This window comes from Leopardus geoffroyi, chromosome B3, assembly GCF_018350155.1.
Source record: "Leopardus geoffroyi isolate Oge1 chromosome B3, O.geoffroyi_Oge1_pat1.0, whole genome shotgun sequence".
Lineage (NCBI taxonomy): Eukaryota > Metazoa > Chordata > Mammalia > Carnivora > Felidae > Leopardus > Leopardus geoffroyi.
Window position 1 is genome coordinate 109880353 of NC_059337.1, and position 26885 is coordinate 109907237.

Sequence of the window (26885 nt, forward strand, 5' to 3'; positions counted from 1 at the left end):
CTTTTAATGTCCCTTATTCAGAGGGGGAAAAATCTGGGTTTATAAATGAAGACAAATGGTGACGTCTTGGAAGAAATTAATTTTATTGAAAAGATATTTCTTCCTTTCAAAGTACTGGGTATTTGGGACAGTTCCTCTTTTTATTGACTTAGATAATATTTGCCCTAGATGATGGTGCAGTTGCTATGGTAACTTTTTTTTTTTTAACGAGACTAAAAATAATGAAGCCTGTGTCTGATTTACTAGGACAAGTCAAGCCTTTCTCCACAACTGTCTGAAAGAAGTAGCTGTCAGTTGTCACAGATTTATTTCAGATTAAGGGGCACATGGTTTAGGCGCTGAAGTGGAATGTTTTTATTTCCGCCTGACTCTTCCACTTTTGAAGGTCATAGCTTTGCCTGGCGTGGCAGACACATGCCTAATAGAGAGGAACGGAGAAGAGCTTAATGAGTCACAAAGAAGCATTCTTTATTTCAAGTGCATCCTGTATTCTCATTGGAACGAGTCCACAAAGCTGCTGGGTCCCCAAATCCTGCATTTGTAATTTCCTAGGCAGTTGCACAGACAAGGCCAAGGCTGTTGTTAGCTCAGCTTCGAAGCAACAGCACCTCATTTGTTAGTTGTTGGCTTGGTTCCAGAAAAAGATCCCTAGGATATGGCTCCAGAGTGTGTGCGTGTGCCTTTGTGTGCCCATGCTTGGGCTTGAGTGACGGAGCAGGGCAAAGGGAGGATGGGGCCAGAGAAGAGAAGAGCTGCTCTACTCTCTAGAATATTCATTGCGTAATTTAGCACATAGTAAGCAACTACTCTGTGCTGGGCACTATCCAGCCCTGGAGCTACCGGACTCATTAAAAAAAAATGATGTTGGGAGGTCTGGAAGTGGAATAGCTAACAACTTAAGGGAATGATAGATTTCTCTCCTTCCCTTTCTTTCTCTTTTCTTTCTTCCTTTCTTCTGCCCTTCCATATTTTATTGAGTATCACCATATGTCACACAAATGCTGAGTATATGTGATGCAAATCCAAATGGAGCTAAGAACCTGTCCTCAAGAGTCAATACTCCAGTGAAAATGATAAATAAACCAACATACAGATGACCCAGAAATTGCTCTCTTGGGCATTTATCCCAGAGAAATGGAGATTTATCTTCACACAAAAATCTGTACAAATGTTCGCAGCAATTTTCTTCATGATATCTGCAAACTGGAAACAACTCAGGTGTCCTTCAGCAGTGAGTAGTTAAATGAACAGTGGCACGTCCATTCCACAGGATACCACTCGACACTAAAGGGAACAAACACATGACAACTTGCATGAATCTCTGGAAAATCAAGCTGAGCGAAAAGAAGTCAATCCCCAAAACTTCCATATTGTGTAATTCCATTTACATAACATTCTGGAAATCACAAAATTATAGAAATGGGGAAGAGACTAATGGTTTCCAGGAGACTCAGGGAAGGGGGGAAGTGCATGTGGTTACAAAGGGTCAACATGTAGGATTTTTCTGATGATGGAAATGTTCTATCTCGTGACTGTGGTTGTGGATAGAAGACCAAAACGTAACAAAGTTGCGGAGAATGAAATATACACATATACACAAACACAAGTAAAACTGGTTAAGTCTAAATAAGGTGGATGACTATGTCAATGTCAGTACCCTGGTTGTGATATTGTACTCCAGTTTTAAGTATAAAACACCTTGCAGGAAACTGAATAAAAGGTGCGCAGAATTTCTCTGTATCATGTCTTACAACCGCATATGAATCTACAATGATCTCAAAACCAAAAGTTTGATTGAAAAATAAATGAATAAAATAAATACAAATAAATCAACATTTCATTTAAGGGGTAGGCAAAATGGGTGAAGGTGGTCAACAGGTACAAACTTCCAGTTATAAGATAAATAAGTCCTGGGGATGCACTCTCCAGCATAGTGACTATAGTTAACAATACTGTATCGTATCGTTGAAAGTTGCTAACAGAGTAGACCTTAAAAGTTCTCATCACGGGGCGCCTGGGTGGCGCAGTCGGTTAAGCGTCCGACTTCAGCCAGGTCACGATCTCGCGGTCCGTGAGTTCGAGCCCCGCGTCGGGCTCTGGGCTGATAGCTCGGAGCCTGGAGCCTGTTTCCGATTCTGTGTCTCCCTCTCTCTCTGCCCCTCCCCGGTTCATGCTCTGTCTCTCTCTGTCCCAAAAATAAATAAACGTTGAAAAAAAAAATTAAAAAAAAGAAAGATATATGTTCTGCCTTAAAAAAAAAAAAAAAAGTTCTCATCACAAGAAAAAAATGTGTTACTATGTGTGGTGATGGATGTTAACAAAATTTAATGTGGTAATCATTTTATAATATATACATACATCAAATCATTATATTATATACCTAAAACTAATACAATGCTATATCAATTATATATCAATTTTTTAATGAAAAAAATAATTACTCTGCATTAAGAAAAGCAAAACAAAGAAGTTCATTTTTAAGTATGACTGTTAAGAAATTGAATTAAAACAACTAGAGGCAAGGGCACCTGGGTGGCTCAGTCGGTTAAGCGTCTGCCTTCGGCTCAGGTCATGATCTCACTGTTCATGAGTTTGAGCCCTGCATCAGGCATCAGGCTTTGTGCTCACAGCTCAGACCCTGGAGCCTGCTTCAGATTCTGTGTCTCCCTCTCTCTCTGCCCATCCCCTGCGTGCTGTCTCTCTCTCTCTCTCTCTCTCTCTCTCTCTCTCAAAAATAAACATTTAAAAAAGAATTAAAAACAAATAGGAGCCAAGTCTGTGTTTTAGAAAGACCCCATGGGCTTAGTGAAGAGATAGACTGGGGTTGAGACAGTGGCTGGGGAGGCTGCTGTGGTGATCCAGGTGAGTACTTTGTTCACAACTTCAAATGTTGGAAGTCCTTTGGGTTCAGTCCTATATGCAAGGCAGGGGTGTCCACTAAAGTGCCAGAAATAAGATTGTATTTAACCCAATATCATCCAAAATTTCTACATTTCAACATGTAACCAATATCAACCATCGCTAATGGAATATTGTACACTCTTTTTACATCCTTTTTTTCTTATACGAAGACTTCGGAGTCTGATTTGTATGGATACATACTGGCTGCACATCTCAGTTCACATCTGTCACATTTCAAGTGCTCAAGAACTTCCTGTAGTGGCTCCCATGTTGGACAGCACAAGTCTAAATCACAGACGTGCTACACGGTGGCAAGGAGTAATTATCTGAACTCTTAGACTCTTTCCATGTGTCACATCTATTACTTCTCAAGACAATGATAATCCTATGAAGTATTTTTATCTACTCTTTATGAGGAACAAACTGAGGTCAAAAGAAGTTAAAAAAAAAAAAAGTGACCATGGCCTTCCAGGTGCTCAGTGATGGAGCTAAGATTCAAGTTCGCTGGGGTACCTGGGTGGCACTGTCGGTTAAGCGTCTGACTCTTGATCTCTGCTCAGGTCATGATCTCACAGTTCACTGATGGTGCGGAGTCTGTTTGGGATTCTGTCTCTCCTTCTCTCTGCTCCTCCCTGGCTTGTGCTCACTCTCTCTCAAAGTAAATAAACTTAAAAAAATTTTTTTGAAGATTCAAACTCAGCTGAGTTTTACTCTATCCAGCTGCTTTAGCCACATTGTTATGCTGTTCCAGTGAGAAACCTTCTTACAGTGAGGGGATCCTTGGCTCAATCTTCTAGAAATACCTGAACTCTCACCAGCTGAGCCTGTGTGGCTGATGCATGTGAAATTTCAAAACTTAGGGGCGCCTGGGTGGCGCAGTCGGTTAAGCGTCCGACTTCAGCCAGGTCACGATCTCGCGGTCCGTGAGTTCGAGCCCCACGTCAGGCTCTGGGCTGATGGCTCAGAGCCTGGAGCCTGTTTCCGATTCTGTGTCTCCCTCTCTCTCTGCCCCTCCCCCGTTCATGCTCTGTCTCTCTCTGTCCCAAAAATAAATAAACGTTGAAAAAAAAATTTTAAGAAATTTCAAAACTTAAAGCAGTAAAGAGTATATTAAAAAAAAGATGATGGGGGAGTGAAATTTATCAAAATGCTTATTCTTTCAGATTTCTGATCTGCTGGGCCTAATTACATGATTTGAGAGTCTCAGTATTTTCTTACCTAACATCGCTGAAGAGCCTACATCAAAATAAATTACAGAGAGATATCTCTCCTAAGTAGAGACGGCCCTGACATTTATTGAGTGATGAAGCCACAAGGGTAATCAGGTCCAGAGAAGGGAAACTTATATAATCGAGGGGATAGAGGAATTTCATAATAAATAGGTTTGGGTGGGGAGGTAATCAGCAGATTTTTAAGAGCTGAGCAAAGCAAAACTCTCAAACCCATGATTCTAAGTTAACAAGTCATGGGTAAAAAGCAAACTAGTCCCAGAGCATAAAGCGTAAACGGACTGAATATTAATAACCATTTAATACTATTCCTTGGTTTCCTCACTATCTACATGACCTCTTTATCAGGATGTCACAGAAACGAACACTCCAACCTCATTATGTCCCAAACAAAGTTGTTTGGGTGTTTTTTTCTCCAGGTTCTTTCCACCCCCCACCCTTCATCTGGCATTTTCCATCTCTGGAATGAAACCCCTCGAGATTCTTTCGAGGCTCTTCCCTGTCCCAAACCCTGCCACTCCCCACCACATACAACCACAGAATTCTGTCACTACTGTTAGCTTGCCTCCAACCCTTACTAGATGCTCAGCTACAAGCCCCTACTCTAACTCTCAGGTCCGCTCCTACATCTGCAACGCTTGCACACAGTAGGCAATAAACACTGAAGTAAATGAGCAAATGGCTGAATGATTGTGGAAAATGCCAGATGCCACTTCTTCCCACTTTCCCCCAACTCAAAACTTTACCAGTCTCCATTAAAGTTTGGCAAATATTTCCAGAACAGCAAATAGTCAATCCAACAAGAGTTGCCTTCCCATATGTAAATAAGAAGGCAGTGGGTCAGTGCACATCTCCCCCACCATCTTCTTTCTGATCCCAGGACACTAACCCTGGTGGCTTCCACCCCCACCCCACCCCCTGCCACCTGCTCCCATGTTGATAGATTCCTCCATGTGAGTGGTCAGGCAGGGCATACATATGCTTCTTGGCACTTCTTGGCACCTCGGTCTGGTTGGTTGGGGTTCATGACTCACTTCAATTACTTGGAAGCGAAAAAACAGTTCCCCTTTCTGCAGCGTGGAATATCTCATCAAAGAAATGTGGGGAGTATGGAAATTAGATTTGACGGGCAGCCAGCTCTCTGCTTCCCTACTTCTGCTCTTCCATAGCTCTCTTTGAAAAAAGGAGTTCAGGCTTTTCTGACAGCCTGATGGGCAATGACATAATTTTAATAATCCTCTCCTCTTTGGGCAAAATTAAAGAAAAAGACTTCACAATGAAATGACTGTGCCTCAGAGATGGAGTCGCTAGATTCGTCCTTTTAGCATTGTTCATGTCCAGCGCTCTGGAAACAAGATGCGTATTTCAGGCATGCCTAACACTGTCGTTAATGCTTCACTTTCTGAACTGCCTTGAAGGTTGATGAGGCCTAAGGCAGACTGAGCCAGAAGCGTGAAGCTTTAAGAAGTACTGTCAGAATCCACACACACATACACACATACACACATACACCCAATTCAGTTCTGTTCCTCACGTAAAATTATGGATCTAATTCCTCAACTTAAAGAATTACAAAACCTTTTTATTTTTGGACTCTAGTCTAATCTTTTCCTTCCAATGCTATGATCAGGGTTTGTTGGGGAGAGGGGGTGCTCATCTCCCATTCCCACTTTCCCATAGTGGGCAAGAGAGAAGAGTATGCCTAGAATACTTCAGGCTCCCTCTCTCTACTCCACACTCCCGCCATGAATCTCTTATCTGATCAGTTGATGTGACTGGGGAATAAACATGGTGACTCATCACCATGGACATTCCAAGTTCAGGTAGATTTACCAGTTAGGATGGTTTGGGCTGCAAGTAACAAGTACAAACCATTGAAGGTGGCATAAACATACTTAAGTTTAAGGAAGAAGAAGTCCAGAATCAGGGGGAAGGGATTGGTGTGGCTGCCCAACAATGTCATCAAGGACCCAGGTGTTTCGCATTTTTCTGATCTGCCATCTGAGCATGTCGACATGCCTCCCCTTATGACCTGCTCCAGCTCCAAACTGAGTGCCCTTAGGTAACAGTGTCCAAAGACAAAAAATAATAATAATAATAAATAAAGGAAATAAGGAGAGGAAAGTACCTGTCATAAGCATTTCTCTTTTAAGAGAGGAAAGGCCTTACAGAAGTTTCCTGCTGATTTCCTCTTTAATCACATTGGCCAGAATCAGGACACATAATCATAGCTATAAGGAGGTCTGGGAACGGAAGTGCTTTCGGCATCAACGTGGAAACCCAGCTCTGCTGGCAAAGGAGAAAAGTAAGGAATATTTGTAGCGTAAATCATCACCAGTGCCTGTCAAATGTATCGATATTCAGAGCTAAGGCCATTTGCCTACATATCAAGTTGTATTCTCCAATTTAAATTCATTCGGTAAGAAAGCCAATATTTTTACCTCCTCCTGTCAGATCCCTGTGTCTTGTTTTTCTATTAGTTCCAAGCTCAGAGCAAGGAGAGGGTCATGGTTACTTATCACCCCCAAACCCTAACGCGACTGCCAGAAGCATTGTTGACTCTGGGAAAATCAACCACCACCATCCCTTTGGACCTCAGCTTCTTGATCTGGAAAGCAAGGGGGTTAGATGAGTGCATCTCCAAAGCCCCTTCCAGCCCTGAAAGTCTCTGGTTCTAAGCCTGTGCATTTAGATGTCTCCAAGCAGTGAATTAAATCATAAGTAGCCTAAGAAATATTATGAAAAGAAGAAATTTGACTCACATTGACTCACATTAGCCTTAGGGAATGAAAACTTGTAAATAATGATGAACTTTAAAGCCAGTGTCAGTTTAATAATAAAAAGAACTTGTGACCATGCCCCAGGCATGGTACTGAGAGTTGCCACGTAATGGGTTTACAAGAGTTTAGGAAAATCACTGCTCCTTTGAAAGGGGCGCCTCATAAGGCAAACAGAATGACAAGGCACTAAAAATGGATCTCTCCTCATCTCTGTATCAGAATAACCTCTAATGTCTACAGGGTAGAGCCCCAAAACCCTGACAAGTTTTATAAAAGGTCCTTTCCAGCCTATCACCATTCTACATCCACACATACCCAATACAAATAACAACAGCTAATATTTTAGAAGTCTTAACTCCGGCTCAATATATACAAAGCACCTTACATTTCATTGTCTCTTTTAACCCTTACCACAAGAATATTGTTATTGTTAGATCATCTTCATTTTTCATATGAATGAACTGCGTACCCAAGGTCGCAGAGCTGAAGGTGGTCGAGCCAGATTTTGAATTTAGGCAGTCTGTGTCCAGAGCCCATGCCCTTAACCATTGTTATATTTCTCTGACCATATTTAAATATTTCTTTAAATTTTTGTTTACGTTTCTATTTCTACCACTAATACATAAGAGCCATTTTCTCTTCATTCCCTAGTTTTGTATCTGACAGCTAGTAGATGCTACCATAAATATTGAAAGAATGCATGCATGAATGAATGACTTCCTGGGCAGACTTTTCAGTCTTCTGCAAACACACTCTATTATACCACCTTGACCTAGCTTATATGGCTCCTTCTGTCCAGCAGACTCCTACTCTTCCTTCAGGAATATCTTGAAATGTCATACCCTTGCTGTGTACTTCCCATTCATCTTCCAAAGAGAAAAACAGATTGGAAAACAAGTCACATAAGAAGGAACTAGAATCAGAGTGGCATATGACTTACTTATTAACCAGGGTCAACTACAACAGCTCCCAAGTCTCAATGACTCACAATAAAATGAGGTACAAACTTCCAGGTATAAAATAAATAAGTCTCAGGAAGCCTGGGTGGCTCAGTCGGTTAAGGATCTGACTTCGACCAAGGTCATGATCTCACAGTTCGTGGGTTCAAGCCCCGCATTGGGCTCTGTGCTGACAGCTCAGAGCCTGGAGCCTGCTTCAGACTCTGTGTCTCCCTTTCTCTCTCTGTCTCTCTCTCTCTCTCTCTGCCCTTCCCCAGCTCATGCTCTGTCTCTCTCTGTCTCTCAAAAATAAATAAATGTTTAAAAAAAAAGTTAAAAAGATAAATAAGTCTTGGAAATGAGAAGTACAGCATAGGCAACATAGTCAACAGTACTATAATAACATTGTATGATGACAGATGGTGACTATACTCACATCACGGTGAGCATTAAATAATGATAGAACTATTGAATCACTACGTTGTACGCCTGAAACTAATATAACGTTGTAGGTTAACTATACTTCAATCAATCAATCAATATCACAGCAGAAGCAGAGGGCAGGGTTCTTCAATCATGAAGGGGCAGAGAACCCATCTTCTGATGTCACCATCTTCATGATGTGGCTTACAGAACCCCCTGCAAGGGGAAGAGAGAGCCAGCAAGACTGTGCAAGCCTGAAGCGGGTATTTGTCAAATACTTCCTAAGTATTTGTCACCTATCAATCTTACCTGTCTTATTCCATAATTCATCTGTTTGGGTTTTTTTTATTAAGTTAGGCAACAATTGTCCATTTCTTGGCTCTCTTGATGCCATCCATGCTTCCAGAAGTTAACTAACAATGGTTCAAGTGTCAGCTCTAGAAGACTGATTTGAATATTATTTACTTGTTCCTAAATACTTGACCACACTTTTGAATGTGTGGGGTATCAGCCGCCTCTTCAACAACATTCACCCTGCAATCATCTATTGAACATCATTCTAGGTATGGGTGCATAGAAATGAAAAATATAGTCAGTGTTATTGTATTGAGGAGCTCTTAGTCTAAAGGAATACCCTGAAAATTAATCCAATAATTTCATCAGTGATAAGGGCTTTGGTAGACATGAAGACTATGGGTTAAGAAAGACACTTGAGGCATCCTCAAGGAGGAAGGAAGGCCTTCCTGGGATGAGGCATCCTTTGAGCTTGTGAGCATGTGAAGGACTTAGGAGTGAACATGTTGAGAGAAAGGAAAGGGACATTCTGGGTAGAGGAAAGAGTATGAAAAAGTTCAGAAGTTAGAACTCAGAAGAGTCAGGGAATGAAAAGTCATTTGGGCATAGGGAGATGGAGGGCACATTCAGAGAAGAGCAAGGATATGTTCTGCTGGGCAGACATTGGAAGATTTTGTTCAGGGGATTGATGTGATTAGATAGGAGTTTCCAATAGATCTTGCTGACCCAGAGAACTTAAGTGGGTATGTGTAAGGGAAGGAGGGAGAGATTGAAGAAAGCAGACCCTGAGAAGACATGAGACCATTGAGGTAATGAGGGAAGATATCCTGAGAGTGTGGACTAAGACATGGAAGTGTGGATAAAAGAGAAGAGAGAGCAATTGAAATCTATTTGGGAGGTTAACCCAACCAGATCTATTTATAAAGGATGAAGCAGGGGAGGCATCTCAGACGGCACAAGTGTCTGACTTTGCTGGGTCAGTAGGTGGTGGTACCACTGGCCAGCAGGGGACTCTGTTCCCACAGAGGTTTGGGGTCACATGAATTCACTTGGTCTTGATTTTGAAATATCCCCCAGACTTTTGAGTAGAGATGTCTACTCACAGGTAAACACGGAGATCTGCCATCCAGAGAAAAGTCTAGGCAAGACAGAAAACATTTGAGTGATCTGCACACAGGGGTGGTGAAAGCCCTTGGGGATGAATGAGATCTCCCAGGAAAGACGTGTAGTAACGAAAAGGGACAAGAAGTCAAATAAGGAGGCTCGTGGCTCACTTGGACCAAAGTGCTTATCTCCTCAGGATTCCCATAGCACCTTGACCTAAATTCCTTCATTTTTATGTCCACGTACTTTTTTCCCCTGAATTAGGCACAATCAACTTGAAGGTAGGGACAAACTCTTATTTGATTTAGAATCCCTAGGGTTAAGTACACAACAACATATTCAATAAATGTTTATTAAACATGATTGTATATAGTTCCATATAGTTTATGGAAGAGACAAAAAATAGCAAGTCTGGTATGCTTCAAATTCAGGAAAACATGAGGCTTTAGCATGTCATTCAAAATGAATTTTTTTAAAGATTATTTATGTATTTTGAGATAAAGAAAGAGAGAGCACACGCACACATGCGTGGGACACAGAGAGAGAGACAGAGACAGAGACAGAATCCCAAGCAGGCTCTGCACCATCAGTGCAGAGCCCAATGTGGGGCTCAAACTCACGAACCATGATATCATAACCTGAGCTGAAATCAAGAGTCAGATGCTTAACTGACTGATCCACTTAACCAACTGATTTTTTTTAACGTTTACTTATTTTTGAGAGAGAGACAGAGTGTGAGCAGGGGAGGGGCAGAGATAGAGGGAGACAGAATCTGAAGCAGGTTCCACGCTCTGAGCTGTCAGCACAGAGCCCGACATGGGGCTCGAACTCAACGAACCCCGAGATCGTGACCTGAGCCAAAGTCAAACGTTTAACCTATTGAGCCACCCAAGCGTCCCAGCCAACTGAATTTTAATCTAAGAACACACCTCTACTCTCTGCCCCTCATTCTCTTTACCCACTTCAGAACAAAAATGTGGTTCTATTCTCTACCATTTGCTTCCTTTCCTCACCCTTTTTCTGGCTTCCCTGAGCTCACTTTTAAAACTAAATTTAGGGGTGCCTAGGTAACTCAGTTGGTTAAGTGTCCAACTTCAGCTCAAGTCATGATCTCTCAGTTCGTGAGTTTGAGCCCTGCATCAGGCCCTGTGCCAACAGCTCAGAGCCTGGAGCCTGCTTCGGATTCTGTGTCTCCCTCTCTCTCTGCCCCTCACGCTCTGTCTCTCACAAATGAATAAACGTTAAAAAATTTTAAACTAAATTTAAAAACCACAGAAATAATTCCGATTGGCTTCTGCTCTTGGTTAACCATCATCTGAGCCCCTAGTGGGCAGGATTAGATCTGGAGACATTGCGTGGAATTGCGTGTAACAATTCCAGCTCAAGGTAAAGTAAGCATGGCTATTCTACGTGAGGCTTTTGAATCAGAACCTCTCCCTGGGACAGTTTACTGACATTGGAAATTCGTCATGGTTACAAAGTGCTTTGATTTCACAAAAATAAGAGGTCTTCTTTGCTGAGGTGGCAAGTAGTGTTTTGTTTTATACAGATTAACCAGGGAAGAACCACAAGTTCAGTGTCAAAGAGCCAAGATTTTTTTTCCCCCTCCCTGCGCCAGTTGCCAGCCCGTTTAGAAGATAATGATGTGTGTTTACAGTCACTAAATTAGCAAGTTTGAAAGACAGTAAAGAGAGAAGGCATTTTGTCTTCGAAAAGAGGCCACCAGTGGCAGGTTCCTGCTCCATCTGCCTGTAGAAGTCTTCCTGTTCCTCAGCCGCTGTGTCCTGCTTGGTAACTAACTAAGCAAATGCAAGTTAAGACTTTGTGCTTGGCATATTGTAAATGAAAAAGCAAAACAAATAAAAACAAAAAGGTGACAAGGTTAGGGGACAAGGTTCGAGTTCTGGCTTTGGCTTCCGTTAGTACAGTGCAGCCAAGAGCCAAGACGAGGGGCCCAGACTAAACTCAGAGGCTCAGGACTAACGCTCACTGCACCGTGAAACCTCAGCAACTAAGTCAACTCCAGAATCTCAATAGGAGGGTCAACTTTTAATGGAAAGTGCGCTCACTCTCCCACCTCTGAGACCAGAATCGGGATGTTGATGGTGCCATTTCATACCTAATAGCAGAAAAAAATATGTATATATATATAAAACACCCAATACTAATAAGGATGCTATGCAAATGGATTCTGGAGACCACATAAAATGGCTCAAACCTTTGGAAAACACTTTGTCCATATGTCTCAAAGTCTTTGAAAGTTTTCTACTCTCCTATTCCTGGGAATTTGTCCTAAGGAAAAAAAAAAATTCTAAAACATGAATAAAACTTATCAAATATGCATTTATTGCAGCATTATTTTACAAAAATAGCAACAAGAGATATTCTACTCACACAGGACAGGGAAGTATTAAAATATGGTCCGTCCACATAATGGAATGATATTTATCAGTTAAAATTATTGCACAATGGAATAATATTTGTCAATTAAAATTATTACAAAATGGAATGAGATTTATCAATTAAAGTTATTACAAATACAGTAGAATGTAGAAAAGCATTTATAATATGGTTGATGGAAAAAAATCAGAATGCAAAAATATATGACATAACTACATCTGTTAAACAGTTATGCAAGCCTATGGACAAAAACTGGATAATCATACAAATAATTTATTGAGGTGAGTAGATTGTGCCAATTGTAAAAACTGAATGATTTCAAATCTTCAAGGAGAGAAAATTCTGACACTATTTAAACAATCCCAGAGAGAGGGAAAAAAAATGCCCCAATTCTTTTTATAAAAGAATCCTAAAACCAGAACAAGAGAGCACCAGAAAAGAAAGCTATAATCTTATTTCTCTTATGAATACCGATGTAAAAATGTTAAATGAAATATTAGCAAATTGACTCCAACAATATATTAAACAAATAATATACTACAGCCAAGTTGCCATTCTCAAAATGCAAGGATGATTCAGTAACAGGAAGTCTGTTCATATAACTCTCCACATTATTAGGTCAAAGGAGGAAAAACGCATGATATCATTTCGGTGGAGGCTGCCAAAGCATGTGATAAAATGAACACTATTATTCCTGATTTAAAGTAATATTTAAATTCTTAGTAAAATAGGAAAATAGGTACTTTCTCAATATCATATGTATATTCCCATGTGTATATAGTTATTCCCCTATGTATATAGCTATTGGTTATTCAGAACTATAAAAATGCAGCATCAGTTAGTAGATCTGATGAGTTCCTTGAAGACTAAGTGAGTGTAACCACCTTTCCAAGGCTCAAAGGCAAGCCTTGGTACCACAGTGGCCTGGTGTTTGCAGATTGCAGCTTTGGGTCCAAGTTACTTTACTCTGTAACCGTTAGGATGCTTTGAGCTGCAAATAACCCCCATTCTCAGTATTCTCCAATAGCTTCCCATCACATAGACAGGGGACTCCAAGTCCCTCCTACAGCCTCTAGGAACTCACTCTAGTGTTCTCACCACTGCCTCCCTCTTACCACCAAGCTCCATCTCACTCGGCTGTAGGTTTTTCTCTAAAGCACACCAAGCACTTTCCTGCCTTGGGAACTTGGAAGTTGCTATTCCTCCTGCCTGGAAAGTTCTTTCTTCAAATGTTTTAATGGCTGGCTCCCTCACTTTGTTCACTTCCCTGCCCAAATGGCATGCCTCTCAGACACCTGACCGCCCAACAACACTCCTTATCTCATACTCTGCTTGACTACCTGACATCATATTACATATTCATGTGGTATTTTCTCTCCTACCAGAAAGGACGTTTCATGAGGGTAGGCACTTTGACCATATCGTTCACTGCTGCACAGCCTGTACCTAGGACAGTACCTCACACCTAACAGCTGCTACGTAGAAATACGTTAAATGTGTTGCTAAAGCAAGAGAAGCTCTGACTCGTACAGATTTAAACAGTTAAGGAATTTATTATCTCACGAGGCTAGATGCCCAAGGCTTTCTCTCTCTTTCTCTGCAATTCTCTGGGTTCTCCCCTTTTTTGAATGTCGTCTTTGTCCTCATATGGAGGCTGCCCTCAGGGTCACAAGATGGCTGCTCTAGCAACTGGAGCCATATGCTTTCTCTTTCGTGTCCATTTGAGAGAAAACAAGACTCTCCCCCTGTGTTAGTCAGAATTCTTTCAAGATGACACGTAAAATTAACCATCACACTCCTATCAGAGAATAAAAGTCATTCCCTTCAGTCTGATTGAGCCTCCTTATTACAACCAATCCCTGAAAAGGAGGCACGAATTCCAAGTTTGGCTCATGTGAATTAGGACCTGCCGCTGGAGAAGAGCTGAGTCAGCCTCCACTGCCTCCCATGGGAATGAGGAAGGAGTGGATGAATGCTTGTCCTAGACAGAAAACCAGCTGGGAGTGCGACAATCTCTGACTTCAGGGAACTCCTCAAGCCCCTGGAACCCTCTCTAGAGGAACTGGCCTCTAGGGATCTTAAAACATGATCGTTTCATTGGGATATTTCTTGAGCTAAATACCCCTCTTAGATCAGGGAGCTGCCTCAAAAATTTTCCTCCCAAAAGAGCCTGAGCCCTGGGAGAAAGGGAACCAAATACATGCCTTTTGTAGGAGGGAAAAGGAGATGGAAACAGCAATGCAAACCACATTTCACGGGAGAGCATTTCTTGCAAATCGGTATCAAAACGTGAAGCATACACAAAAATACAATATTCTTCCACAGTAATTAAAGGTCATTTAATTCACATTCAGACAAAGTGAATAGAGACAGCAATTCAGCACAGGAGAAAATATGTTGTCAGCAAAATGGGCAATCCTGTGAATTACTGAGAACGTATCACCGGCCAGATACCCTGAACTGGTAAACAAATAGTTCGACTAAAAAACTGCTCGGGGCACAACTCTTGCATCAGGGTGATTTACCAGGGAATAGAGCCACAAGGAGACATGGAAAATCATCTGAAGTATTGTCTGTCCTTTTGATCAATATTACAATATCCTATGTCACCTGCTGCAAAAGCACAAACTGACTTCTAATATATCACCCCTGAAAGATATTTGATCATTTTATTACACTGTGACTCCTTCACTGAGAAGCTTTAAATCCCATATAATTCGTGTCTTTTTAATTAGCTGTTGGGTTGTTGCTTACTATACGAAAGGTATAGTAAGGGGTGACTTACTATACCTTTTGGGGGTGACTTGAAAATGCCGTTTTCTCAACATTAGATACAATAACACCGTTACAAGTTGGCCTCCTTCCCCCACTCCCAATGCTAAGAGGCTGCAAACGATGCACAGCCAAGACAAGCCTTTAGTTTCTAACACAGAAAAGACAAGACTTTGAGTATAACTTTCCTGCTCTTTCTAATTGTCCTGCAAGGGTATCATCTTCAAAAGGGCTTCTGTTAACTCACAAGACACTAGCCCCAACCTTATCCGGCATTTATAAGCTCTTTCTTGAAGAACATCCACCAATCTGGCCAGGAACGAAAGGAAAAAGTGTAAGATAGGAAGACGCACGGCGTTGCATTCACAGCCAAGAAAGTGGATACAAGTTACCCCAGAACAGGCACCCAGCAAGGGACAGAGCTAAAAGCAGACTCTAGGATGACGGCTCCCTACTCAGGGCTCCTTCTGCTACAACACTACTCCTGCTGGGGCAAAGTTCTCCCTCAGCCAGGCAGCCAGGTCCTTTCTGATGTGTCTTGCTATACAAACAGTAAAACTCCTGGTCATGTCTTATAGTCAAACACAAATGCAGCTCTGAGGTTTTTTTTTTTTCATCCAAAGCAAAGATCTAGTGAAGATCTAAATACCCTTAAGGACATACATGGACCTAACCATGAGGATATACACAGATACATGCAACACAGAATTGTTCAAAAGAGAATCTAGTCAATGATACTGTAATCACGTCTTATGGTGCCAGATGGTAGCCATATTTGTGAGGAGCAGAGCATCGCATATAGAGAAGCTGAATCGCTATGCTGTGCACCTGACACTCACATAACGTGTGTCGACTATACTCAATTAAAAAAATTTTTTTCGAGTCGTTCAAAAGCATCACAGCTATTCCTAGTTCTGAGACATGAGAACTTTCTCCCATCATCCCTTCCTAAGCATGTGATGGGGTCAACAGTAGCTTCACATCATTTCCGTAGAAAGCACAAGATTAATTCTTTAGGCTGTGGCAGCCATCTAGCAATCAGGAGACAAGCCTGAGAACAAAAGCCAGTGTGAGGAGGACAGCAAGTGAGAAGATGGAAGTCCCTGGGTCTCATTGTTCCACTAAGTTAACCAACCTTCAGACTTCTAATTATGTGAATTTTTAAATATGTTCACTATTTAAGCCACTATCAGTCAGGTTTCTGTTAGTTGCAGCCCCATCCCACCCAACAACATACAATGAGACCAAGAACAAAGGCTGTTGTGGTGAGGAGGTAGAACGGAATTCACTTAAAACTTTTTTTTAACGTTTATTTATTTTTGTGTGAGAGAGAGAGAGAGACAGAGCGTGAGAAGGGGAGGGGCAGAGAGAAAGGAGACACAGAATCTGAAGCAGGCTCCAGGCTCTGAGCTGTCAGCACAGAGCCCGATGTGGGGCTCAAACTCACGAGCTGTGAGATCATGACCTGAACTAAAGTTGGATGTTTAACCGACTGAGCCACCCAGGCGCCCCAGCACTGAATTCACTTAAATGAAATATTCATGCATTTAGATCAGGCAGTTCAGAAGCGTCATTACTGGGGTACCTGAGTGGCTCAGTCAACTGAACATCTGACTCTTGATTTCGGCTCAGGGCATGATCTCACCATTCATGACTTGGGCTCAGAGCTGAGAGTGCAGAGCCTGCTTGGGATTCTCTCTCTCCTCTCTCTGCCCCTCCCCAACTTGCACGCATGCTCTCTGGCTTGCTCTCTCTCTCTCTCTCTCTCTCTCAAAATAAACAAATAAATAAAAATTGTTTACAAAGTTGCACCATTACTTGAGTGGGTTCATGAATATATTGTTGATAACATTTCTAACCAGCTAATTCAAGAGAGACTGATGGAAACGGAGATAAAATCTAAGTCTCATGCCACCCAATAATTTGACCCCCTTTTTCCTCTCAATCAACAAAACTAATTCACAGAAAATGGTTTGCAATTCTTATTTGTTGATCTTACTTTGTACAGGCCACTGTGTTGAGCACTTTACACATATTATCTTTTTTAATCCTCATAACAGCCTTAGAAAGTAAGAAATATCATCATTCTTATTTTATAAATGAGGAAGGGCAAGCAGAAAGTAGCCATCAGACTTCCATCTCACCATATATTTCTTCTCTGTGATAACCTTCATTCTTGGTTGTAAATGTTTGTAAGTAATAAAATACATAAAAATATCACGAAGTAAAAGAAAAAAGATGGAAAAGTAGGAGACTCTAACAACCCAACGTTAGAATAAATTCGTCAGGGCCTAGGCAAATAAAGCCAACTTATTCAGAATTTAGAACAAGCTAATATGGAAAAATCAACTTTACATCCATTTCTTCCAATTCCATTATCCCATTTCTCTCTAGCATACTTTTGAGTGGGTTTCTATCTCACCTCTCTCCCATGACTAGATACTGGGAAAGTTCCCTTCAGAAAGGATACCTACCTGTTAATGAAACATTCTCCAGCCCTTTCCAAAGTTTCCCCTAGATAATTAATCTTCCAATTCATATTCGTAAGCTACTGATCAGATGTCATCAATAGCAATGAATCCACATTATTAAAATATAAAGCTTTTAAAAATACATCTGTAGAAAAAAAAGACAAAGACAACAAAAGACATGTTTGTTTACTTTAGAATAGCATAGTAACTCTGTGATATTTAGTCAACTCCCCAACTAAACCAGGATTTCTATTATTCATAACCCTGACATTTGATCAAAGTAAGATACTAGAAAGACTCTGTGTGGCTTATGTCTCCATGCTCCTTTCCCTGGTAGTTAAGCCAAACACAAATTTCATTATCTGGTTTCTAGTCACAATAATGAGCTAGATTGTTCCAAAATCTCAAGATGTCACAGCCAAGGATTTTTGAGGGGTTGTAGGTGAATCTGAAGAAACAGAAAATAGTAGTAATGGCAATGGTTTTAAGAATAGCTTGTCAGGTGGAGGAAAAAGAGAAAAGGTTGTGAGTAGGAATTTTTCAAAGCATCACAGAGTTCTGTAATCTTTCCTCTTAGGAACTTGTAACTCAAGATCACTAACATTCCAGGATAGCTTTAGGATACTATGGTGTCATAGCGGGTTTTTCAGCGCTCCATAAAGAATATTCTGTGGCAGGCTTCATCATTTTTTCTGTTTAGAAAAGCAACAACAATCGTTACTTAGAGGTTACCACTTGAATTCATTCTCCTTATGGGACATCAAGAAAAATAGCTAAAATATTCTTAATATGGAAATTTCATTTGATAAAGGGGGGGGGGGAGGTATAGGACTGTCCATATCCCAGGAATGTACTAGTAAAGCCATCAGAGAGGAATATAAGATCCAGATAAAGTAAACATATTTAAGCATTTTTGGACATCTATAATCAAGACCATCAAGAGACAAGTAGAATCACACCATGCTTGTACATGCATTATCTAATTCCAGCAACAACCCTATGAAATGGGTGATGTTAACCTTATTTTACAGGAAAAGAAAATAATAAACTGCCAAGAGTGATATTTAAAATCTTAAAAATCTCAGTCATCATCTATCCTAGGTGCATATTAGTTTGTGCTGCATTTCAACTGAGACTTTTGAAATGAAAGACTAGCACATGAAATCACTGAACACAAGAATAGCATTGGATGTGCACATGAATGGACACAAATCTTTTCTAGACCACTAGTTTTCAAACACTTTGGTCTAAGGATCCCTTTATTCTCTTAAAATTTTTTGAGAACTCCTGGGTCCCTGGGTGGCTCAGTCATTAAGTATCTGACTTTCACTCAGGTAATGATCTCACAGTTGGTGAGTTCGAGTCTCACATCAGGTGAGCACGAGCCCTGTTCAGGTGAGCAGGAGCCCTGGGTGAGCCTCACTTCTCTTTCTCTCTGTCCATCCCTCTTCTCTCTGCCCCTTGTTCATTTGCATCCTCTCTCTCTAAAAAAAAAAAATTTTTTTTTTTGAGGACTCCCAAAAGCTTTTGTTCATCCATGGATATTTACCATAGCAGAATTTAAAACCATGGATGTGTTTTAAATATCTACCAATTAATTCATTTTTAAGTAACAATAAGCCTATTACATATTTTTAAATGTTTATATTATTTTACTGAGAGAGAGAGAGAGAGAGGGAGGCAGAGAGAGAAGGAGAGAGAATCCCAAGCAGGCTCAATGCTGTCATCACAGAGCCCGATGCAGGGCTCAATCTCACCAACTGTGAGATCATGACCTGAGCCAAAACCAAGAGTTGGACACTGAACCGAGTTGAGCCACCCAGGCTCCCTGCCTATTACATATTAACATAAATTACACATTTTGTGGAAAATATATTTTTCCAATGAAATAGTGAGAGAAACTGCTCTGTTATACACATTTCCAAATTGCTTCACTATCTGGCATATAAAAACATCTGGATTCTCATACATATTTTTATACTCAGCCTGTTGTGATATGCTGTTTTTGTTGATGTGTAAAGAAAATATACCCTCACAAGGATACATAATTGGAAATGAGAGGAATATTTTAATACCCTTTTCAGATAATGTGTATTCTTTGATACTAAGCCAAAAGTCAACATGTAGTGGTTTCTAAAAGGTTGGTTGTAATGCAGAATTTGAAACCATACGAATAAGCTTTTCAGAATGAGTTACATTAAAATCCATTGGTCTCTCTTGCACTTTGAATGGATTGTTTACCCATGCGTGATATCGTAACATCCTGCATTGATCATTTAGAGAACGTTAATTCACCAAATGGTGCACATCTTGCAAATTTTCGCACATTTCATCATACAACATCACAAAATCACATTCATTAATTTCATCAATACTCTTATTGTAAAGGTCTTTACATTTTTGGAAGCTGAGAATCTCACCATACTGAATACAAATTTTCCAAAATTCCCATTTTCCGTTAAAGTCTCAAATTTCATTCTGGCAACCAACACTGCCAGTTATTTTCCTTGAAGTGACAGATCACTGGTTTCATCTTCTAGAAAATATCTGCCAAATATCCAATTCTAAATCACCAGTTTGCCTGTTATTCTTTCAAGTAAAAATGGTGTCCCATGAAAAGCAATCCACTTACTCAACTCTTAGCTCAATCATACAAGCGCTGTTCCTCAACAACGTCATATTTCAATATGCAACAAAAGTGCTTTATGTATACTTCCCATATTGTCATTACACAAATGTTGAAATGATGCAAGGATTGAGATTTAGTCAAATTAATAATTGATACTGCTTTATCAAAGACCTTTTTTTTTTCTATCAAAGACATTCTCAATTGAAACTGGCATCATTTTTTAAAACTGAGAGTATGCGTGGGTGAAAATGCCAATGACTGCTACTGTATTATGGTTTGGTGCCACTGTCGTAATTCATGCTCAGGTGCCAGCACTTTAATCTCCATTGATTCTATACTCTCAGTGGAAATGTCAATACAGTGAAAAAAGAGCAAGTGACACTTTAATATTATTCTGAAAATAATTTTTACCTTGCAAACACCTAAAAGGATCTCAGAATCCAAAGATCATGCTTTGAGAAGCACCACCCTACAAGAAAAGATGGCTAAACTGAAACTAGAAGGGAGAGGGAGGGAAGCAAGAGAGAGAGGAATTTGATTTTTGGTTAATTTGTTTCTAGAATTCATTGTCATTTTTTACCTACACTTATTCATGGTGGAACTAAAAATAAATACATCACAACACAGTTTCAACTAGCTTTCACTAATGGTTATGAAGTCAGTAGTATATGGACTGGCATTGATTATTGAGATTTCTTCTTGAATCTCAAAATCAAACTTCTATAGATTTTAAGAAAAGCTGTTTTAGTTGAAAGATAGATAGATTTTATTTATATATATGATATATGTTATATTTGAAGAAAAAGCCTAAATCTTATAAATCCTTACCCTTTGTTGAAAAAATAACATATTTTATTAATTAAAAAACAAACCAATATTGGGGTGCCTGGGTGACTCAGTCAGTTGAGTGTCAGACTTCAGCTCAGGTCATGATCTCACGGTTTCCGAGTTCAAGCCCCACATTGGGCTCTCTGCTGTCAGTGCAGAGCCCCTTTGGGTCCTCCACCCCAATCTGCTTCTGCGCCTTCCCCACTCACACTCTCTCTCTCAAAAATAAATAAATATTAGGGACACCCAGGGGGCTCCATCAGTTAAACGTTGGACTCTTGGTTTCGGTTCAAATCATGATCTCACAGTTCATGAGCTTGGGTCCCACATATAGCTCCATGCTGTCAGTGTGGAGCCTGTTTGGGATTCTCTCTCTCCCTCTCTCTCTGCCCTTCTCTGGCTCCCTCTATCTCTCAAAACAAACTTTAAAAAACAAACAAACAAACAAACAAACAAACAAACATTTAAAAAAGCAGACCAATATTAAAAGTCTTGCTCCCACATTTTCTGCTCTTGTTCCTACAGGTAACCATTTATATTAATTTCTTACTTGTCTTTCCAATATTTCTTTAGGCAAATACAAAAAAAAATTTTTTTTTAATCTTATTTTTCCCTCTTTTTTTATTACAAAAAAATGTAAGTATGCTGTATAAACTCTTTAATACTGCTTTTTTCACCCAGTGATGTATTTTGGAGCTCTCTTCTTATCAGTTCTAAGTGATCTCCCTCATCCTTCATTACTAACTGTATGGTATGCTCTAGCGTATTCTGGTGCCATAGTGCATTCCATATGTGATACCCTATTGCTTCACGGTCGCCAGTCTTCTACTACCCCAGCCCATGCCGTAATCAATAACTGAACACATACATGACTGCTTCTTAAACCCAGCCTTTCATCTCCTGGTTGGGGGAAGGTATAAGCATGCTTGTATTCTAACCCCATGGCCAAAAACTTGATCCCTTTAGCTCCAATCTTTCATCTTAGAACTCCAAGGAGCTTAATTTGAAACTGAATGCCAGCAAGTTTAATTTATACAAAATTACATTATTGTGCAAACAGGAGAAACCAACTTTGATAGACTTAAGAGAAAAGAGAAGAAAGGCTGGAGCTAGGCTCAGATATCAAGCAAAGCAGGAATGACCTGGTCAGGGAGACCACCTAGTCACAAGCCACCACAGGCACCACCACCACATAATATTGACCAGCTCTGCTTGGACCTTCTCCGCTGGACACCGGATGCACACAGTGAACCCTCATCACTGGATGAAAAAAGGACGCATCTTCTAGATCCTAAAGCCCAGGAAAGTGGCAGGAGATGAGCTCTGTGGGTTCTCCCATGGGTAGGAAGGGGATTCAGATGTTGGCAGTCAAAAATCCAATGGATATATACCAAGCAGAAATTAGCAGCACAGCCAGAATTAGAACCCAGGTCCCATGGGCATGAGTGAATTGTTCTCCCCTCTGTTTAGCACGTGTTTCTGTCTCAATGAAGACAGTACCTGCACAAACTTGCTCCCAGTTAGAACTCAGATCCTCTGGCTCTTCTGGCAGCTTTGATGATGACATCACTAGTGGAAGTCTATAGATTCTCCATAACAGGTGACCAGGAAGGGAGAGTGGCCATTCTTTCCTCTTTCTCTATTAAGATTAGCTATTTCCAATTAATTTTTACTCTGTAGGGATCTAAATGTGCCAGTGTTTGTAGAGAGCCCTGACTGATAAAATGTCAAATAGACTATCTCTCAACTTCTCTCTCAGGGGACTCTGCCAAGGCATTAGTCCATTAGTCCAGTGTTTCTTTTTTTTTCCAATCATTTTATTATGATAAAATATGTATTATATAAAATTTACCATCTTAACCATTTTTAAGCATACAGTTCAATGATATTAAGTATGTTCATAATGTTGGGCAACCATCACCATCATCTGTATCCATAAATCTTTTCATTCCTGTAAAACTGAAACTTTGTACCCATTAAACACTAACTCCTCTGTTCCTCCCTCTCCCCAGCCCCTGACAACCACCATTTTATTTTCTGTCTCTATAATTTTGACTAGTCTAGTAACAACAGACAAAGAAGGACACTATATAATAATAAAGGGGACAATCCAACAAGAAGATATAACAATTGTAAATATTTACGCACCCAGCATGAAAGCACCAAAATAGGTAAAGGAGTTAATAACAAACATAAAAGAAATAATCGGTAGTAAGACAAAAATAGTCGGAGACTTTAATAGCCCACTTGCATTGATGGACAGATCGTCCAAACAGAAAACCAACAATGAAACAGTGGTTTTGAATGACACACTAGACCAGATGGATTTAAAGATTCAGAACATTCCATCTTAAAACAGCAGAATACACATTTCTTTCAAATACACATGGAACATTCTCCAGAATAGACCACATGTTAGGCCACACGACAAATCTCAAAAAAACCGAAGTCATACCATGCACCTTTGCTAATCACAACACTATAAAACTAGAAACAAACCACAAGAAAAAAGTCTGAAAAGAGCACAAATACATAGAGGTTAAATAACAGGCTATTAAACAATGAATGGGTCAACCAAGAAGTTAAAAATTACATGAAAACAAATGAAATGAAAACACAATGGTCCAAAATCTTTGGGATGCAGCAAAAGTAGTTCTGAGAGGGAAGTTTATAGCAATACAGCCTACCTCAAAAAGCAAGGAAAATCTCAAATATAATTTTGACTAGTCTAAGTACTTCATCTAAGTGGAATTATATAGGTATTATCTTTTATGAATGGCTTATTTCACTTATCATAATGTCCTCAAAATTCATCTATATTGTCACATGTCAGAATTTCCTTCCTTTTTAAGGCTCAATATTCTATTGTATGTACATACCACATTTTCCTTATCCATTCATCTGTGGATGGACACTTGTGTTGCTTTCACATTCTGGCTATTGTGAATAATGTTGCTATGAACATGGGTGTACAAATATCTCTTTGAGAGCCTGCTTTCAATTCTTTTGAGTATGTACCCAGAAGTGGAATTGCTGGATCATATGGTAATATTTTTAATATTTTGGGAAACCACTATACTGTTTTCCACAGTGTAGGCTAGTGTTTCTTAAGATTCAAATATACCCAGAATGGGCTTGGCTACCTCTTTTCTGGCCTGCAGTACTGCCTAGGAGAGGACAATCTGTGGAAATCTCCTTATGCTTACCTAAGCCCAAATAAATCTTGTCTCAGCAAGTGTTAGTTTTCCACCCAGACAGCATGGACTGGTCTCACATGACAGAAGTAGACTCCTTTCTGATCCTCCTTCAGCCAAGTGCCTGGTGTTATGGGGCCAGGAGACCTCCAGCCCCTGTCTTGGCCTCCTTTGACTTCAAAGGCCTTGAAATAGCCAGTCTGAACCCACCAGCTCCAAATAACCTTCTGGTCCCCAAATCTCTCTCTTGAAGGGAACCCAGATTATCCCATGATACCAAAAGATACTGCAAATAGTAACCCACCACATCCCTGCTACATGCCATATGTGTTAGTTTCTTAGGGCTGCAATAATAAATTAGCACAAACCAGTAGTTTATTCTCCCGTAATTCTGGAGGCCAGAAGTTCAAAACCTAGGTGTGGGCAGGATTGGTTCTTTCTGGAGGCTCTGAGGGAGAATCCATTCCCTGACCTCTTCCTAGATTCTCGTGGCTGCCAGCAACCCTTGGTGTTCCTTGGCTGCATATCTCCAATCTCTGCCTCTGTCCTCACATCACCTTCTCTGTGTGTTCATGTTTTTGTGTCTGTGTCTCTGTCTCCCTCTGCCTTTCTCTTCTAAAGACACCTGACATTGATATTAGAGCTTATTCCAAACCCAGGATGATCACATATTAATATCCTTTTTTTTTTTTTAAGTCGGCTCCATGCCCAGTGTGGAGCCCAATGTGGGGCCTGAACTCACGACCCTGAGATCAAGATCTGAGCTGAGACCAGGAGTCAAAAGCTTAACTGACTGAGCCACCCAGGCACTCTTCTCATCTTAAGATTCTTAACATAATTACATCAGCCAAGGCCCATTCCAAATAAGGTCCTATTCACAGGTTCTGGTTGAACACGTATTTTAGAGGCTACCATTAAACTCACTACACCTTAGGCAAAGAGAAAAGAGAAGGGCCCATCTGTTCTTGAGAGCAGACAGGCACAGATGAAGAAATGGTATGCTTGTCTCTACCAAACCAGCTTATCCTTTGTTTGCCTGTGGACAACTTACACTCCAGGACTGATGATCGAAAATAATGTGATTCAACTTGACTTGCCTAGGAACCTACTCTAAAATAACTAATAAAACAAGAGTTACCTTTATAAGTATTTTTCTTCTTAAAGAATTGGCATTTTCTGCTTAGCAAGGGACTCTAAGACTGCCTATTTCTCACATCAACTGAAACGATTATTACCATACAACCCTGTTCCTGGGAACTCTGCCTCCTATCCGCCTAAAAAGGAAAACAGATAATGAGTTTAATTAAAACTGATTGGAAAGTTGGACGAAAACTCCTGGAGGTAATTACAAGACAGGGCCACCCATGACTGAGAGAGCTTCCCTAATAGATAAGAAGTAAAAATTAATCTTTCAAAGAAGAAAGAGAATATATTTATGTGAGAGTGGAGAACAGGACCCTAGTTAGAACTGAGGAATACATTGACCTAGATGAAATGGAAACATCTATAAAGATGGGTGCTGTACGTGTAATAACAATTTCCCATGCAGAAGAATGATTCACTCAATCAACTCAGATATAAGGACACTAAGTTATAAGGATGTGCCCGTGGCACTCATGAGATCATGCTGAATTAAGCTCATGTGATACAGACCAAGTTAGACAGGCATGATTCTTAGGGCATTCAGATGTCTATAGATTTGTCATCCTGGTATTTGCTACAGGAAATGTTCCAGATTAGTGGGGACCAAGAATGAATACCAAGCAGTATCTTGAGCTGTGGGAAGCCCCCAGGTGGGATCCCAGGGCCTCTGGGTGTATTTCCAGAAGTGGACGCAGGTCATGGAATCTCACTGCCAACTTGACTCATTAGAGGCAGAACAGGGTTGCCAGGAGTGCTTTCTAGCCTGAAGCTTCTTTATCATGTGTCAGGATGGTTGGGTACCTTGGCTGCTACCCCAGGGGACAGCCATCATAGGAACTCTCATCCTGCTCAAAGGTCAGGGTGCTGGAGGAAACATGCAGGCAGCGGCCCAATGGCCTACTGGGGAATCCACGTTTTGAAATGGGTTGGAGATCAGAAAACACAAACCCAGCACCAAATGTTCCATCCCTAATACCCTCTAAGCCACTTACCCATTGTCCTTGATGCTAAGCCTAGAATCTTTTCCCGGTGGCTTTGCTTCAAGGAAATTTTCCCTACCCACTCAGAAGAGAGAGACTGAACCCCCCAGGCCTATAAATGTGCAGAGAAAAGAAATCTATCTATTATGATGGAATAATAGAGTCAGGACAATAGTGCCAACATTTCGCAAAAACGTAACTGCCATCAAATTGTTTTTCTTACACCTAACATGCTGCTGAAGTTCGCTAAGCTTTCATTCAACACTTAAGAAATCAAAGTGAGTTGGGGCACCTGGGTGGTTCAGCCAGTTAAGCGTCCGACTTCGGCTCAGGTCATGATCTCACGGTGCATGGGTTCGAGCCCTGCGTCGGGCTCTGTGTGGACATCTCAGAGCCTGGAGCCTGCTTCGGACTCTGCATCTCCCTCTCTCTCTGGCCCTCCCCCGCTCATGCTCTGTCTCTCAAAAATAAATAAATGTTAAAAATAAAAATAAAAAATAAAATAAAAGAAATCAGAGTGCGTCAACCTTCAATTTCCCTTAACTCAGCTTGGGAGACGTACATAAAACCTATCAATATGGACTGGTATGTGAAGGTGGGGCGCTGCTGTAACAAATACATAAAAATACAAGAGTGACTTTGGAACTGTGTGGAGACTGGAAGAATTTTGAAGGATATGAGAGACAAAACCTAAACTGGCTTCAATAGATTGTTAGTAAAAGGGATTCTGAGGACACTGCTGATGAAGTCTTGGAAGGAAGTGGGGAACATGTTATTGGAAAACAGAGAAAGGGAAATG

The 26885-nt window shown here is 40.5% G+C and overlaps 1 long non-coding RNA gene across 1 annotated transcript; it reads right to left on the reverse strand.

Annotated features, from left to right (window-relative positions):
• Positions 1 to 64: 64 nt before the first annotated feature.
• LOC123583969 lies at positions 65 to 26441 on the reverse strand. Its single transcript, XR_006705084.1, has 4 exons — positions 21973 to 26441; positions 17316 to 18004; positions 6259 to 6416; positions 65 to 1284 (listed from the first exon to the last, which is right to left on the reverse strand). It is a non-coding gene; the product is annotated as an uncharacterized LOC123583969 (long non-coding RNA).
• Between the last annotated feature and the right edge of the window lie 444 nt (positions 26442 to 26885).